At 45.6% G+C, this 19,283-nt stretch overlaps 1 protein-coding gene across 4 annotated transcripts in view; it reads left to right on the forward strand.

Moving 5' to 3' along the window:
* LOC306914704 (receptor-type tyrosine-protein phosphatase epsilon-like) overlaps positions 1 to 19,283 on the forward strand; it is a 113,647-nt gene that overhangs the window by 41,746 nt on the left and 52,618 nt on the right. For all 4 annotated transcript variants that reach the window (XM_079491870.1, XM_079491871.1, XM_079491872.1 and 1 more), the window contains exon 2: positions 8,949 to 9,293. The gene's annotated coding sequence lies outside the window, so the exon portion shown is untranslated. The remainder of the gene's footprint in view (positions 1 to 8,948; positions 9,294 to 19,283) is intronic.

Consider the following 19,283-nt stretch of genomic DNA (forward strand, 5'->3'; position numbering starts at 1 on the left):
AAGCTCACATTGTGAGCTTGTAGATTGGCTAACATTTTTGTGACAACACACAAAACTGTGTTGTCCAGAGCAGTGGTTCCCAAACTTTTTCATGTCAAGGACCCCCAACATGATACTCATTAGCCCCGCGGACGCCACATTTGAAAAGATATGCCAAGGACCCCCTTAAGAGAAGATGTTTACAGCTCTAGCAGTGATTTTCAACCATTTTCGTTTTAAGGACACCCAGTTTGACCTGAATCAGGCTACGGTCCCCCATTAAATGACATTTCCATCTCTGGGACCCCCAATTTATATTGTAAAATCAAAGTTAATTTAACTCTGAGAGTGTACAGTCCAAATGGTAACGGGTCCGTTTGGTTCCATTTCTACACTCTCAGGCTGAGCTCAGACCTTTACTGCATTGCTGTATGCTTGTTGGATGAATGTTGTATAGTGTCATGGCCGCCCCAATGCATTTCCAATGGAAGTGACATGGTTTGACACAACATTTGTGTTGTGTGAGGGGGAGGGGGCAGTCGAAACACAGCTGAAAGCCATACAACAGACCATGTGACCTCCATTGGAAATGCATTGGGGCGGCCATGACACTCACAACGCTGTAAAGGTCTTAGAGTTACAGACCCACAACCGTCCATTTTGGTTCCAAACTATCATTTAGCTGGGGGACCCCCTTGAACTCCCTCAAGGACCCCTGGGGGTCCCTGGACCCCACTGGTCCAGACTACCACAGACTGTAAGTCAAATGAAGTCGGGAGGTCAGTCAGTCGAAAGGTGTACGTGTGTTGCACCTCTATGAGCACAACTTAATGAAGCCACAGAGAGTGACGTTTTTGCACGTCTTCAGTATGTCAAAGGAACAAAGTTTAATATTATGTTTCACAATGCCAGCAGTATACTGTAGTTTGAGGACAGAGAAGTGACACAGTGCTGTATTAATGGCACTCACTGGAGGAGTGGGGACTACATGATTAATTATGTGTCACGTTTAGGTGTGACTGTGTGTGTGCTGTGCGTGCGCGTGCGTGCGTGCACGCTTCATGAGGTATGGAAATACCTCAACTTCGATAAAATCGAAAATACCGCAAGTTCCCTCAAGCTCTCATTTTGACCTACATATACATTCTCCTTGTTCATACATACCATAGACACCATGTATACACATCAATTCATTCATCTGATCAGGTGTATCTCTGCTCCTCTCTACTTTCACCACAGCACCACTTGTCGTCATACAGAAAGAGGCTGGAGGGCCTGTAGTCGTACAAGTTTCTTTCAGTTTGTCTTAGTTTCTTCTTGTGTGTCGTCAGATGGCTCGCTCAATATCATGTAGCCATCCTATGCCCTCAGACTGGCTTCTGAAAGTGCTCTATAGGGTGCAGGTGGCAATTATACAGTCAGTTTGCCAGTCTGCTCAGACTCACCACACTCGCATCATCGCATGCTGCGCTTTCTTGTCAAGTCCCCACTTTGTTGATGGGTGATTTTGAAGCGGCCCACCCCCAGTGTGTAGGCAGCGGGGTCCATAATCGCCAAGCGTGGCAGGGCTTCACCTTTTGACGCCATCATGTCTCCCACATGTAGCCGATTGTGCATGGGCACAGCCACCCCCCATAGTGACTCCTGCTTCCAAGATCATCATCATAATTTTTCGACCGCGGTCGAGATCGTGGATTTCACAATATCACGCCAGACTTTCCGGTCCTTCATTGCCATCCCCAGTTCCTGCTTACTGATGCCTGTGTCCCCCCAACGATGACATCAGGGAACGACAGTCTTCTACCTCTGGTCTGCTTTGAGTCAGGACTCCAGAGAAGAAGGGAAGATATAACCTCATTGTCAGCTCTGTAGCAGTGGCCGGCAAACTGTGTTCTTCTGCATCGGACTAGTGAAGAAACACGGGGAAGGTTGCCGTATATTAGATCAGTCGATGGGTGGCTCTTCCAAGACAGATTTTGCGCTCTCATTAGAAGGCGGGTGTAAGTGCCATCCAACCGTTTCTCTAGTTTCTTTGAAAGTGTCCATGTCTCGGAGCCATAGAGTAGAATCGGCTCAACGGTCGTCCTAAGTATTTTTACTTTTAACATCTTACTAAGCTGGGATGACCAGATATTATGCATGTCATTGCAGGCTGACCAGGCCATGCCCTTCCTAGTTTGAAAGTCCTTTTGGGAAGAAGATATATATATGAACCCAAATACTTGTAGTCATCAACCTGTTTCAGAGGAGTGTTGTTAAGTGTTTTTATAATGTGGTTATTGTATTGGTGTTTGTTTTGCATATATTTATTACGTATTCAGTTTTCGTCTCGTTGAGATAAAGACCAACACAGTTGGAGGCCTGCTCAAGAGACTGAAGGAGAGCCTGAGCGTATTCCAATGATTGACTGATGAGCGCGATGTCATCAGCGAAGTCAGTGTCTGTTAGGTATTTAGCAGGATGACGAGAGCTTCTCCTAGGGTTTAGTTGGTAGCCCTTATCATTGATAGTATCAACTGACATACGAAGAACATAATAAATGGAAACGGGGCAAGTGTGTCGCCTTGGAGAATGCCAGCAAGATACCACATATACTTGCTTCCAAGATACCACAAGCCATCTTCTGTAGGTGTGTGTGTGTGTGTGTGTGTGTGTGTGTGTGTGTGTGTGTGTGTGTGTGTGTGTGTGTGTGTGTGTGTGTGTGTGTGTGTGTGTGTGTGTGTGTGTGTGTGTGTGTGTGTGTGTGTGTGTGTGTGTGTGTGTGTGTGTGTGTGTGTGTGTGTGTGTGTGTGTGTGTGTGTTTGCATGGATCACTTCACTCTATGAACTCCCACACCTCTCTCTCTCTCTCTCTCTCTCTCTACCGTTGCCATATTGACCCAGGCGGTTTGACGGAGCGATCCGGTCAAAAGCGAAGGCCCTCGAGGAGGAGGCGTGTCCAGCGACCCTTATAATTGGATCAGAGCTTGTTGCACACACACACACACACACACACACACACACACACACACACACACACACACACACACACACACACACACACACACACACACACACACACACACACACACACGTACGAAAGAACACAACCACCACATTCTGCACACATGAAGCTCATAGAAGGCGTAGGGTGGCTGGGCTTTCATGTGCAGTTTTTATAGGTTATACTTCCTCTCTCTCTCTCTCTCTCTCTCTCTCTCTCTCTCTCTCTCTCTCTCTCTCTCTCTCTCTCTGATGTTGTCATGCATGGCGATCCCTCGCAGTTTGTCGTGTTTGGGTGGGAAGCAGCAGACATGTAGAGCCGTTGGTTAATCCCAAAGTAAATGAGGTCCCGTCTGGATTACACAGAGACAACGGGTGGTAGTGTGTGTGTGTTTTCTTTTTTTATATATTGTTATCTTTTTTTTTTATCAGCCTCAAATAATGTAGCTTGATGTAATCCCACACTGCCGCCGCGCCGCCGGGGCCTCTTCTTGATGTTATTTCACCGACCATGAGGTTATTGTTTGAATTTGAATTATACACGCCTCCAGCTCGCCAAGGAAAGACGGATATATTATATACTATAGCTACGGTATTATGTGGGATGATATCATCATTAAATATAGGGGTCTCGTGTCTGTTAGTATCTCTGTTTCTCTTTCTCTGCTGCTGCTGCTGCTGCTGGCTGGGCCTGTGAGACTTTGTCTCGCCACCAGTGCCATTATCCCATTGAGGCCTATATATCAGTGGTTCTCAAACGTTTTTCATGTCGAGCACCCCCCAAAATGGCATGACAATGTCATTAGACCGCCGACCCCCATCTTGATAACATGTTGTTCCAGGGACTCGCCCAGGAGCAAATATCCGAGTTAAACAACGTTTGCTTTCAAAGATTTGCACACATTTTCAATATAAAAAAGCAAGCTCAACTACGAGTGCGTAGATCTGCTGTTTGTTTTTTATAATAGCCCAAGTGCACAATATGCTGAAAGTGGTTTATACACACGTTTCTTTCCCGGTTTTAACGGGTTATTTGGCTGTCATGGAAATCCCCGCCGGCATGACACCTAATTTTCCGAGATGTCACACGGGGCATGTCCGTGCATCGCACGGCGGACGGCGTGTTTTCACCGGGGGAAAAAAGAAAAAAGGGGTGGGGGGGGGGGGCGAACCAACGTGTCCATTTATTCCACGCAGCAGCAGCAGCAGCAGCTCCCGGGAGAAAGAAGTGTAATGAGAGTAAAGAAGAGAGACCCCTCGCACAAAGACCCCTACCCAGTACCCCCCCACACCACCCCACCCCCCTCTCTCTCTCCTCCTCCTCCTCCTCGCCTGGCTAGACTGCATGCCCGTCGTTGTCATGGAAACCAGTCTGAATGCTTATACTCTGAGACTCTGTGGCTACACAGTGTCATTCCCATGCAGGTAGATAAATTGTGCTCTAGCCAGCTTGCCCCCATTTTCTCTCTCTCTCTCTCTGACTCTCTCTCTCTCACAGGGCATTGTAGAGAAGGGGGTTGAGTTGTACTATAGCAGGTCGCTCGCTGACAGCGGGTAAGATGGCGTGCTGTGTATCACACAATCTCCTGTACGGTACAGTACAATACGATAGAGTTTGGTTTGGTCATGTGGGTGATTCTTCAAACCTGATCGTTCGGAGCAGACGAGACACATACCACACTAAACAAGAAATGGTGTGTATAGGCATTGCAATGGTCTTAACCCATTCTGGGCGGGAACCCCTTTTGGTGTTTTACCCCCTCAGGCCGGGAACCCATTTTGGGGTTCTGTACAGTATGTACAGTATTCAAAAATGTAAAAGATTTGATGCTGCTATATCAATATTTGAAGTTTTTCCAGAAAACTTAGGTCAGGATTTAGAGGCGTTTTTAGAATCGGCCTCAGGCCTAAATGGGTAGTCCTTAAATTGTGACTTTACTGTCATCTGGGGGACCCCCCGAAAAGATCATGTGGGGACCGTGGGACCCCCCTGGGGGTTACTGACCGCCACAGGTTGAGGACCACTGCTATGTACAGTATTAGGCCTTACTGTACCTCAACCTTCCAAAATAACCTGTGTGTGATTAGAACCGCCATTTGTTTAGTAGGAGATCCGCTGGGCTTGTAGGCTTGCTGCTATACAACATCCATCAACAGCATCCAGATTTTAACCCATTTATTTTTTACCTGAGATCAGATTCTAAAAATGTCTTCTACATCCTGACAGTTTTCTGAAAAAGCTATGTTTATATGTCAGTCGTTCTTTGATTTTTCAAAAATAGCAGACCTACAAGCTCGTAGCGCGCCACTCGGTGGCGCGCTATGAGCTTGTAGATCTGCTATTTTTCAATAGCTAAAGCATAACATAATGCAAGTCAGAAAGATTCCAAGTTGACCCTGTAAGTAACATGAGCACTGCAGGATTTCTGCAGACAGTGCATCAAATTCCCCGGGGTGGAGGAAATTATTCAGTCATATACTGTGTGTGGTGTCTGGGACACTTTTGAGGGAATCATGCTAAAATATGTATGTAGCTTTATGAAACTCACTGAGGCTTGGTGAAAGACCATGCAGCCCCCACATCTGAGGATGATATAATATGCTCTTTTTTTCATTTTCTTTTTCATTTTTCTCGCCATTCAGCAGATTTCCAAATGAGTGTGAAGCTAAATGCTTTACTTATTAAACGGGGTTAGTCTGGATAAAACACACGCACCCTGCTGTGAGGCTGTGTCTAGTGGATTTGGGAGGCCTAATCCCATGCCTCTGATTATAAAAATATCAAAAATATTATTAACATAAAGGGCTTCCATGGTCAAGTGCCTTTGTGTGCCACTCGTAAAATCCTCGGTGTTCATTTTATTCACTCGTAACTCAGAGAGCGTGTAAATGTAACACTTTGCTGTATAGTTAAATTAACACTCCGGATTTGACAGTGTGCCGCTTCGAGCCCCCTCCAGGCGCTTTTAATTGGTCTGATGCAAAAAGAAAAAAATATGCAAAAAAATAAATAAAGGCACTGTAAAACCTTAGGGAAGCCTTCAAAATCTGAATAATCCGTCCGTCCGTCTGTGTATACACAGTTAACCCGGTCGATGCCAAATTTTGCACACACACTCCCTGGATGCCAACGATGAACTTCTGCCCCAAGTTTTCCAGAACGGCCTGTTATAGCGCCACCAGGAGGCTGACTTTTGGAAAACACATTTGTTGATATTACTCAAGACGGATCTGTCTGATATTTCATATTCCATCCTAATTGGCTAACATTGGCTTTCAAAGTCTGCAGGATTGGCCCCTTTGAAACAAAAAGCCTCAAATCATGAACGCAACGTGCAATTTACGTGCAATCTTTCACGGACTTTCCTACTAGGCTGAGGAATATATCCCACCCTTTTCACATTGGCCTGTTTTAGCGCCACCAACAGGTGGATTTTTGCAAAACACATTTTTGGAACAAAATGACTCAAATCATCCAATTACCATCCAAGGCGTAAGAAGAAATGGCACCCTTTTCACATTGGCCTATTATAGCGCCACCAGGAGGCCACAACCTGACCTGGCCTGGTGGAGACCTGTGCCCCAAGGGGCACTTTTTTGTAGTTTCCATTCTGTTATCCACTTGAAGCTTGAGCTTGTAAATCGGCAGTTTTTGTCAAAGTGATTTGGTGTGGGCGGCGGCGGTGAACCAGTCTAACCAAGTACAGTTGAGACTTTACTAAAGAATACGAGGTTTTGTTTAACCCTTTAAAGTCAGATCATCATGTGTCATTTTAGATTTCGGCGTTGGCTATTCAACGTTAAAAAATACGTTATGCCATTTTTGTAACATCTTGAAAGTGTGAGAAGTACCGATTCATTTGTAGAATCGGCCTCGTGTCTTAATGGGTTAAGTGGCTTTGAAACAATTTGTAACGTAACGTGTTGTTTAGACAAAGTGTCATATAACCCTAATTTAGACAAAAGGCTTACCGGCTTAGTGCATTACTTTATGAAGATTATCTTTCCTTCTCCATGGTGCGTGCGTACGTGCGTACACGTGCGCACGAATGGCATTATTATTATCCATGAAGCGGAACCTGATTAAAGGTGTTTCATTACTCCACCTGGGTCTCTAATGACTGCTTAGATTACACCTCTCTCTCTCTCTCTCTCTCTCTCTCGCTCTCTCCCTCCCTCCCTCCCTCTCTCTCTGGCTGGGGACTCATCATTCTAGTCCCTGTTAACAGTCAATTACACGGCAAAATGCAGAGTATTAATTATAAAGACGCAAAGCACATGTTTCATGTCCTACCTGAATTACCTTCCCATCAGACGACAAGACTCGAGGCGGTCCCCGCTATATAGCTCGGCTGGGGGTGAGCTGGGGCTCATGAGGTTCAGGCGGTACTGCTTTCTCAACAAGCCAGTGTGTCCTATACCCGTCTATATATGGCTCAATGGATGAGTGAGGGGGAGGGGGACCCCCTCCAACCACTGCAGCAGATGTAGTTATATTATAATAATTGGGGCGGCAGTGGCTAAGGAGGTGGAAGGGACGCTTAGGGAAATGGACGATTCCCGGTTTGATCATCCCCGGCGGCTCGCCCTGGGCGGCGGTGGCTCAGGGGTAGAGTGGCTGGATTAGTAATCGCAAGGTTGCCAGTTCGAACCCGGGCTCCCCCAGAGTTAGTGTCGAAGTGTCCTTGACACTGAACCCCTAATTGCTCCCGATGTGCTGGTTGGTGCCTTGCATGGTTTCCGCCGCCATCAGTGTATGAATGTGTGTGTGTGTGTGTGTTTGTGAATGGGTGAATTGATGCACAATCTATGTAAAGCGCCTTGGATAAAGGCGCTATATAAATGCACCATTTACCATTTTATGTTGAAGTGTCCTTGAGCAAGACACTGAACCCGTAACTGCTCCCGATGAGCAGGTTGGCGCTTTGCATTGCATTGCATTTACGCTGCCATATCGTTATAATAATACATACAATTTATATAGCGCTTTTCAAGGTACTCAAAGTCGCAGTTTTTTTTTAAAAAATAAACTAGATAAAAAAGTTAAAAAAGGTTAAAAACAAGAAACTAAAAGTCCCTGCACACTGGACGCGTTTTTCAGAAAACTGACGGAAAAAACGTTTCTGAAAAACGCATCCAGTGTGCAACCACCTTAAAGGTGGGTTTTGAGTGTGCTTTTGAACGTTTCGAAGGTGGGGGCAGCTCTTATGTGAGCTGGGAGTGAGTTCCACAGTGAAGGGGCGGCCACTGCGAAGGCCCTGTCACCCTCGCTTGTTGGACTTGTGGGGGTTCCAGTTGGTTGGCAGTGCTTGACCTGAGGGAGCGCGTGGGGACGTGGAGTTCAGAGGTCGTTGTGTAATGCACATTGTAAAGCACTCATACATAAAAGCGCTGTATGGATGCAATGCACCGTTTAATAACGTACACACTATCATATAATTTTAAGTGCATGGAGCTGCAGCTTTGATTCTGAAAAAAAAAAATTGGACGGGTCCGTTTTTATGGCTATTATTATTATTAAATCCATTTTTCGCACTGGCAGATTCATCTGGTTTCCAGGCTGCCATTTTTACGCTGTGTAGCCAAAAGAGACAGCACAACCCCCCCTTCCTTCGTTCTCACACCTTCTCCTCACACTCGCTCTTTTTAATGGCCTGCATGATTAAATGTGTTGCATGCGGCATTAACCCATTTTGGGCGGGAACCCCTTTTGGTGTTACATTATGTTATGCTTTAGCTATTGAAAAATAGCAGATCTACAAGCTCATAGCGCGCCACCGAGTGGCGCGCTACGAGCTTGTAGGTCTGCTATTTTTGAAAAATCAAAGAACGACTGACATAGAAACATAGCTTTTTCAGAAAACTGTCAGGATGTAGAAGACATTTTTTGAATCTGATCTCAGGACAAAATGGATTAATGTCTCACCTCTCTCTCCCCCCCCCCCCCCCCCCCCCCCCCCCCATTCTGTCTGTTTTCCTCTCAAAAGGTGGTGAGTGCGTGTATTTAATTATACGACCAACGCTGCTGCTTTTAGAGAGACTGTGAATGGCTGGCTGACTGGCTGGGCCGGCTGGATGGATGTGAGGCACTGTGGGATCTGAGAGCCACCGCTGTCTGGATCCAGAGAGACCACCCCTCTCTCTGCATCTCCTGAGGGCTGCCAGACCAGACCCCTCTCTCTCCTACGACCGCCACACCACCACCACCACCCCACACACACACCCACCCCCAGCTCAGAGCAATGTGACCACTGGACCCACAGCCTGTACCAAACTGAACCGCTGTTATGGATCTGAGAATGAGCATACACTGAATCAACACACTCATCCAGGTAAGGAAAATGTACTGTTGTTTTCATGTGCTATAGCAGGGGTCCTCAACTAGAAATGCTGAAGGTCCGGTCCCATGCCACGCAGCGCGGGCCACGCAGCGGCCAGCGGAGAGTGGGGCTCTATATTTTTTAGTACAGTCACACCAAGGCAAGCTTATACAAATCGGATCCCCTCCCAACCAACCAATACTGGGGTGCAGAGTATGGAAATAAAATGTTTCACAAATATTCCCCTCCAAAAATTCACAGCAAATGAGAGGTATTGTGTTGGCACAAAGAACACTTTTTTTTTTGCCCAGGGTCCACAGAGAGGTGGTCCGCGGTCCGGTCGTGGACTGCAGTCCGCCTATTGAGGACCCCTGTGCTATAGTATACTCTACACACCGTTTAATTTAACTCTTGAGCGTGTAATACACAAATGGACCCGGATTTGTACGCTCTCAGAGTTAGACCTGCCAAAGGGTCCATTTGGTTTTCTAACTATAGCAATCAACCTTCCCGAGACTCCTCCTCTGTGTAGTCAGCTGAAATATGCAAGCCCCATTTCAGCCAGTGAATAAAATAACATCTTAATTGTGCGGTTTTTTTATCTTCCAATTACGACTGTTTCTTCTTCTCACAATGACCCTTTTCACATGATGTGATGGAAAACCTCTGAATTCAGAGATACAGAAACTCATGTGTTTCTTCCGTAGTGACACATGCTAGCCTATTATCTAGTGGAAAATGAGCGTTTCACAGCTCTTCGTCTCCCATGGTCTTTTGTGTTGCTCATCACAATTCCTGTGAAAGCTTGGGCTTTTACTCACTTCCTCATTGTGGAGGACCTTCATTATCTTGTTGTCAGTGTTGCCTTTTAGAAGCGACTTTTGGCTCGTTTCTTTCTGTAAGGTTCACATGTAAATGTCGGTAGTTGCGGGTTGCAATCTTTTGGGCTCATTTTCAAAGTCTAGTTGCGTATTTGGGCTTGCTTCCATTTTTTTGGAATAGGGGATATGCACATTCATAAAGTGAATGGCAAATCGAGTGGCAAAATGAGTGACAAAGTGAGTTTAATGTTGTTTATCAACGTTTAATGCAATCAAATCTTCAAGTCTTCTGTTCGGATGGATGCTGTCAAGGCCAGAAAGTAGTTTTTTTTTGCCACTCAGTAGGCGTTCCTGCATAACTTCCGGGTTTGATGATGATGTCACGTACGCGCATACCCTTTATGTTGTTTAAACCAGTGGTTGTCAAACATGTCCATGTGTTTGTCCGCAGACCCCCGTCTGAAAAAAAATTGTGCCAGGGACCTCCGTACCAGATTTGTGTCGTTAAAATATTCCACACTGGCTCAGTGGTCCAGGCACCTTGACTGGCAATCCAGTCTGGCAGTGTGCCGCGGGTTCGACTCCCGATCCCGACGGCCTTTACTGCATGTCTTCCCCCCCATCTCTCTCCCCATTTCCTGTCAGCCTACTGTCTGTCCCTCCATAAAAAATATAAAATAAAGGCGAAAGCCACAAAAAAGAAATATATATATATATTCCACACTTCCCCCTTTTTGTTTCTAGATTATTTTGAAAATAGCCGATGTACTGTAGGCTATATATGTTCCTATATGTGGCCTATAGTCGCTTCATTCGTGCTTGTTTTCATAGAGCCTAAATCTGGCAGCACTACTTGGCTGTCGGTGTTCGCCTCGATTAGAAGACCTAGAAACGGGAAGTGGAACAGTGATGTGAAAGAAGAACACGGAGGATTTTGGGGCGGGAACCCCTTTTGGTGTTTTAAGCATTATGTTATAGCTAACATTATGTTATAGCTTTAGCTATTGAAAAATAGCAGATCTACAAGCTCATAGCGCGCCACCGAGTGGCGCGCTATGAGCTTGTAGGTCTGCTATTTTTTTTTTTATCGTGAAAATGTGCCTCAAATCATTGAATATATATTCTTTTTAGAGTTTCAGTTTTTAACTCAAATCTTTGCTTCTGGGAGGGGTCCCTGCCTGGAACAACATATTTTCAGATGGGGGGTCGGCGGCCAATTACATATACTTTGTGGGGTCCTTGACATGAACCACTGATATAGAAACATGAGGTTTTTCAGAAAAAAATACATTTTTAAAAAGACATTTTTTTCATTTCAACGTCAGGCCTAAATGGGTTAATGTACAGTACAGATCATCACGTCACATGTCTTGCAGCGCAGAGCGTCACATCATCCCATTAGGGGGCGTTGTTCTTCTGAATGTCAAACAAAATGACGCGTACTGATCAGAATATAAGAGTTTGAACTGTTTAACCAACATTGTGGTGTTGTTTAGTTTTCATAAAAAGATAAATATCACTTACAGCACCTTAAGTGTCTTTTCTATAGCTCGGGGACACTTCAACACACACATACGGGCAGTGGCCTTGTGGTTAGAGTGTCTGCCCTGAAACTGGGAGGTCGGCGTTCAATCCCCGGCCGGGTCATACTAAGGACTGTAAACATGGGACGGCATGGCTGCAGCTCACCGCTCCTTGGCTTGCGGCTCACTGCTCCAAGAGATGGGTCAAATGCGGAGAACAAATTTCACTGCGGTAACGTGTGTGACAAAGTTCTAGTTTCCAGAAGGGCTCTCTCTACTACCCACTCACCTACTGTATAGCCTCGGAAACCCAGACGTTTTTTATTTCCAGGGAGGAAAACAAAAGCATGGGACAGAGTCCACTTCAATTCGGCATACAGTAGCGCAGACGTCGCTCACTCTCTGCTGATTTCTGATCATCTGCACCTTTGTTAAATTGACACACGTACACACACTCCTCTCTCTCTCTCTCTGTCGCTCTAATTAATTAGTCTCATGCCGCGCAGCTGCGTCTAGGATCCTGCCGGGAGCTGCCTATGCCTTAGAAAGCATAGGTGGGTTCCAGTCTACCTACTGTATGACAAATTGACAGCCCCCAAACGTATTATCAGTGGTGTAAATACTGTGCTTAAGTACAATTTTGAGGTATTTGCACTTCACTTGAGTATTTCCAATTTCCAATACTTTTACTTCTACTCCACTACACCTCCACTATATGCAGATCTACAAGCTTGAGCTTGTAGATCTGCTATTTACAAGGTAGCCTACATTTTGAATTCCGGACTTTTATTTCTACATTGCCGTATATTGACGCTTTTACTTAAAGCTGCAATAAGCAATAATATGTCAAAATTTGAATGACCTTTTTATTTTTTATTATTTTGGTATTCAGGCAGCCAACAATGAGTAGAACGCTCCCAAAAAAATTGTAGTCTCTGTGACACATCTAGGGGCCGCAATCTGCATTCATCTGCATTCAAAGATTTTCCTAGAAGCTTTGTCGATTTGCCTATCTGCTTCCTGATTGGTTAGTCATTGCGACCGGGTTTTTTTCGACCAATGAAAAAACTTCTAGGAACATCTTTGAATGCAGATTGCGGCCCCTAGATGTGTCACAGAGACTACATTTATTTTGGGAGCGTTCTACCCATTGTTGGCTGCCTGAATACCAAAATAATAAAAAATAAAAAGGTCATTACAATTTTGACATTATTGCTTATAGCAGCTTTAAGTGAAAAATGTGAGTACTTTTTCCACCACTGTGTATTAATACTGCATGCAATCTGATGGGGCTTCATCTGCAGAGTGCACGGCTTGTCGTTTCAGTGCCGTCGGTTGACAGTTTGCTGTACGCTGGCGAGCACATCCTGTCAACGCAAGTAGCCGACGGGCTGATTGTCAAGCAGATAGGGTTATTAAACCTGACGGGGGGGGGCGGAGAGGAGTGGAAATACCGTAGACGGGACACCACTGTGAGGCAAATGGATTTATTGTCCCCACCCCCAAGTTCTCCTCAGTCACCCTACCCTAGACTCTATAGGCCCGAGAGTTTAACAACATGAACCCTGACGCGATGTTGGGCATGCCATTTTAGGTGAAGAAAAATGTCCAAACATTAAGAACTTTTCTTATATCATGGCCGCCCCAATGCATTTCCAATGGAAGTCACATGGTTTGTAGTCCACATTTTGGACTACAAGCTGTTGTATGGCTTTCGGCTGTGTTTCGACTGCGCCCCTCCCCCTCATACAACACAAATGTTGTGTCAAACCATGTGACTCCCATTGGAAATGCATTGGGGCGGCCATGACACTACACAACATTCATCCAACAAGCATATACAGCAATGCAGTAAAGGTCTGAGTGAGGCCTAAGTCCCTGTGCAGTGTCGTGTCCAGGGGGTGTACTTACTTGTACGTCATGTCCAGGAGGTGTACTTGTACATCAAGCTAGCCTCACGCTAAGGAAACAGGAGATAGAGGCTCCTGGCCCCTATTGAGCCTCATGGCTCGGCAAGGCTCACTCCTCTCGAGTCGACTGTCTCGGTTCAGCATGGTGTAAATACACAGGGTTTACTTCTGTCTGAAGTATTGCCATACCAAATAGTCCCGAGAAGCTTTTCTGAAAAGTCACCAGTGTTTTGTTTCACCCTGCTACAGAACACATAAATGACATTATGCTGTATGATTAGCGCTGGCAGTTGCGGTTTAACCCATAAAGACCCGAGCTCGATTCTGCAAAATGATGTCTCTGTGTCAGTGGTCCTCAAGCTATCTCATGTCAAGGAGCCCTAGGAATTATATGTATTTGGCCGCGGACCCCCATCTGAAAATATGTTGTTTCCCCCAGATAAGAAGCAATTATTGAATGATTTGCGCCACGATTTTTTTAAAATAACAGACCTACAAGCTCGTAGCGCGGCACTCGGTGCCGCGCTATGAGCTTGTAGATCTGCTATTTTTCAATATCTAAAGCATAACATAATGCTCAAAACACTGAATGGTTTAAAATGGTTTAAAACCCCAGTCATGTTGGACTGCACGCAGAGATGCTAAAGTAGTATTTGCAAAATTCCATGTCTGTCCTAAACAAACTAAAAATGACTGGAATTGTGAAGGTTACAGAATCGCGCGTTGCACAGCAGAACACTATGCAGTATGTAAAGTATAAATACTTAGTTTGGAAGGGCAGAAAAACAACAGAGCTGCCGCAGCCAGAGGGACTGTCCTTGGTATTTGTGTGAAAACATTTCTAAAGTGAAAAAGGGTAAAAGGTAAAAGCGTCCTCTTTTTTTGTGGAGAAACCTGTTAATTTTGCAACCGGGCTGACATTTGGATTTGGAGTTTGATTTGGGTCACATTCCCAATGAACCCATTAAAACATCATTTTAGATTGTTTTGCGTTGGCTATTCAAAAATAGCAGATCTACAAGCTCACAGTGCGTCACTCCGTGCCGCGCTGCAAGCTTGTACATCTGAGATTTTTGATTTTTTTCTTTTTGACAAAACCTTGAAAGTATGAGAACTAACTGATTCTTAATGGGTTAATGCGACAGATATGAACCTCGTGTGTGTGTGTGTGTGTGTGTGTGCGTGTGGCCATGTGTGTGTGCGTGCATGCGTGTGTGCGTGCACGCACGCATGCACAGTGCTAGCCCATGCTGTTCTCCATCTGCTGTTTGATAGGGGCCGTTTCCTTCCCTGTGCAGCTTGACAGCATGCCTTCCTGTCCCGATACACACACACACACACACACACACACACACACACACACACACACACACACACACACACACACACACACACACACACACACACACACACACACACACACACGTCTGACCACAGACCATGGATAGGATATACGTGTGTTACTGTTTACACATGTATATCATGTAAACACACACACACACACACACACCTGACAATAGACCATGGATATTACATGCGTGTACTGTACACACACACACACACACACACACACACACACACACACTACATGGGCATACGCGCATATACATGTGCGTGCACACACACACACACACACACACACACACACACACACACACACACACACACACACACACACACACACACACACACACACACACACACACACACACACACACACACACACAGTACAAACTCACTGTCTCTATCTCACTCTGATCCCTTGTAACCCAGTTCTCTCTCTCTCTCTCTCTCTCTCTCTCTCTCTCTCTCTCTCCCCCCCCCCTCCGTGTGGCATATAGTGAGGATCTTTTGCAGGGAGAATAAAACATGTGAATAGCGGAACAACAATGAAGGCGACTGTTAACTAACGTTGTATAAAGTCAATAGCCTTGGCATTAGAGGGGGCTGTTACAGCTAATGTGAGCTCTAATCATCGCATCCATTCAGTCCCAATTCTATTAGCAACGCGCGCCGAGTCACATTAACAGGGAACTTCATCTCAGATTTAATGTGTAGGTTTGTATACAGTATACAGCACAAGCGCATGTGTTTGTCTGTGTGCGTGCGTGCGTGCGTGCGTGCGTGCGTGCGTGCGTGCGTGCGTGCGTGCGTGCGTGCGTGCGTGCGTGTGTGCATGTGTGCCCTGGTTAGATCGAAACGGGCTTTCTAAACTGGTTCAGCCCCTGTGGCCTGGATCGACATCATGGCTCCTCTAATTTGGTGTTGAAACGAATTCATATTTTCCTCCATTTCAATATTAAAGTGAGTGAGTGAGTGAAGTGGCCACATGTGTGTGTTGGAGGGTATGCTGTATGAATGTGCTCATAACACCATGTCAATTGATGTATCCTTGGAAGTGTGCTGTAATGTGACGGTGTAATCTATTTAAGCAACCCGAGCCACGGGAATATATGGGCTCGGTTGGTAAGCGTTCTCATGCTTCTCCCCTGTCCCCTTTTTTTCGGCAACTCGGACACTTTGCGGTGCCGGAGGGACTTGACAACTTGTACCATTAACTTTTTGGAGATTGTGCCTGCCTTGTCCTAAATTGCGCCGCTGTACAGTACATTGCGCACGACACAGAAATGCTGCCAAAAAATTAACTGAACTGAACCGAAAAGCTTCTCTTATATACTCGCGTCACATTTTACCCATTAAGACCTGGAACGCACCTGTGTCACCTGTCGCTTTTAACCACTTTAACCATTATTTTATACTTTAGCTATTGAAAAATAGCAGATCTACAAGCTCATAGCGCGGCACCGAGTTCTGCGTTATATAGTTGCGCTATATAGAAAAAAATCGTGAAAATGTGTGCAAATCTTTGAATATATATTCTTTCACTGCATCGAACGTTTTTAACTCCTCTTTGGGGTCCCCGGAACAACATATTTTGAGATGGGTGACTGCGGGCAAATACAGATAACTTTGGGGGTCCTTGACATGAAGGAAAAAAAATACAGCCACTGATATAGAAACATAGGTTTTCAGGAGGTCATTTGTATAGAATCGACCATGAATGGGTCCAAAACATTTTGGGACGGCTCGACCAAGGGGCCAGTGAGGCTATTCAACGTTGAAGCTCTAGGTCCTAGTGGTAGGAGGAGGGACTACAGGCGGACCCGTGGATTCATGACCGGGAAACCCCGTGCAGCTGGGCTTTAACATTGAGCGCTCGGTTGCCCTACGTCACCCCGGACCTCAAAGTTGAGGTCCGGGGAGGGACTTCCGGCAGTCTTCCGGGTGCTTCAAAACGCCACTGAGCAACTTCCACTGACATGAATAGCTGGGGGGGCGGAGCTTCGCGCCAGTTCAGTCTCTATTATATATATACTCTATGGGCTCGACCGACCTCTCCACTATCCTTCGACCGTACATTCAGTACGTAGCTCCGCGGGTCGATTGCACCTGTTCTGAGTGTTAGGCCTCACTCAGACCTTTACTGCATTGTGAATGTTGTGAGTGTCATGGCCGCTGTCAATGTTGTGAGTGTCATGGCCGCCCCAATGCATTTCTAATGGAAGTCACATGGTTTGTAGTCCACATTTTGGACTACAAGCTGTTGTATGGCTTTCGGCTGTGTTTCGACTGCGCCCCTCCCCCTCATACAACACAAATGTTGTGTCAAACCATGTGACTCCCATTGGAAATGCATTGGGGCGGCCATGACACTACACAACATTCATCCAACAAGCATACAGCAATGCAGTAAAGGTCTGAGTGAGGCCTTAGTGTACTGTTGAGATTCAGCAGGACGTCCCCAGCATGCCAGCCGTAGCCCAGAGCACGTGCTTCTGTTTCCCATGATGCACCCCTCCGTGCCTGTCCTGTGTCCCCTTGGAACGACGGCCTGCCTCGTGGCCCGCTGTGCCCCCTCTGTGTCCCCCTGTCAGGAGCTGTTATAGCACAATGTGTCACAGGGCTCTGCTACCAGCAATAACTGAGTACATTTACAGAGTTATTGCTAGGTAACTTATCTCATTTAGACCCGAGTTAAAAACATTCATTTTGAAAGAATATATATTCAAAGATTTGCGCCACATTTTTACGATTCTTCAAAAATAGCAGACCTGCAAGCTCGTAGCGCGCCACTCGGTGGCGCGCTATGAGCTTGTAGATCTGCTATTTTTCAATAGCTAAATTATAACATAATGTTTAAAACACCAAAAGGGGTTCCCGCCCAAAATGGCTTAAGTACATTTACTTAAGTACTTAAGTGTTTTCGATTTCCAGTACTTCTACTTCTACTCCACTACATCTCAGTGGCAAATAGTGTACTTTTACTCCACTACATTTCTTTGAAAACTTTAGTTACTAGTTACTTTGATTACTTGGATGATATTTTCTAAACATTTGTATACATTTGGAAACTTGAAATGAGACATGATGAGTACTGCAACTTTTAGTACTTTAAGTAAATTTTGATGCCAATACTTTTGTACTTTTACTTTAACTTTACTAGTATTGTTTTACTTAAGTAAAACACGTGAGTACTTTTCCCACCACTGTCTACAGTGGCCGGTCCGTCGCAGCGTCGCAGCGCCTCGGCTTTGTGTCGCTGCTGGCGTGAGAGGGATGGAGTTGCGTTTCCTTTTTTACCAAGAGAGAGAGAGAGAGAGAGGGCAGCGGGTTCTCCAGGCAAGCAACACAATGGATTAAATAATACAGAACAGGAGCGAGAAACAGGCATTTTGCCCCGCTCACGGGGTGTTGTGTGCGCGTGTGTGTGTGTGTGTGTGTGTGTGTGTGCGCATGCACGTGTGCGCGTGTTTGTGCGCATGCATGTCTGTCCCCTTTATCTGTTTGTGTATGTGCATGCATTTACTGACTGTATTTGTATTCATAATGTACATGCATGCATATAGTATGTGCACACAAGTGCTGTATGTGCACGAATAACTGCACTATAGCGTGCATGTGTGTGTCCCGGCTTGTTTGTGTGACTGTAAGCCTGGAGAGAGAGAGAGAGAGAGAGAGAGAGAGAGAGAGAGTGGGACAATAAGGCTCACTGTAGTGCCCCCTAGGCCCCTTTTGAAATGACCCATATTCCTATAGAATTCAGGCCGAGCCCCAAATAACTGCTAACAACAGGGTTACACAATCTTAATCAATGAACCTTATAACCCCCTCCCCCCCCCCGCCCACTCTACAACTGGGCATTTCATAATCAGTGAACATTTGGTGGAAAGGGCAGACCCACAAGCACACTTATGTGTCGCAGTGCAATGCGTCGTAATCGTGCAGGGGAGGGGGTACAGCGACTATGGGGCAAAAGCTTGGGGGGGTATATATATACAACAAAGTATATAGGGTGTACTTTAAATGGTTAGTCAACCAAGTGCACCCCGCCCCCCTCCCCCCGACTTCGAGGGGATGTGATCCTGAAGAAAGAGGATTGTGGGTGTTGTTGTGCGAGGTTAGGTTGACTTTAATTACTCCACACACTTCCTCTCTTCCTCTCCCCCTATGGAAGGCTGTCATTTTGAACCCGACACATCATTGTACAGACGACGGTAGCAGCATGCCCCTATGTGTACCGTATGAATGCACACCATGTTGTTTCCCCCACAGCCCTGTGAAACACATCATAACCAGTCCTGTAAAACACACAAGTACTGTACTTGAGTATTTATATGTTCCAGTACAGTATATACTTATTACTTCACTGTACAATTATTGAAACCGTCAGTCACTATACAGTAGTTA

Source organism: Electrona antarctica (genome assembly GCF_951216825.1).
Source record: "Electrona antarctica genome assembly, chromosome: 22".
Classification (NCBI taxonomy): Eukaryota; Metazoa; Chordata; class Actinopteri; order Myctophiformes; family Myctophidae; genus Electrona; species Electrona antarctica.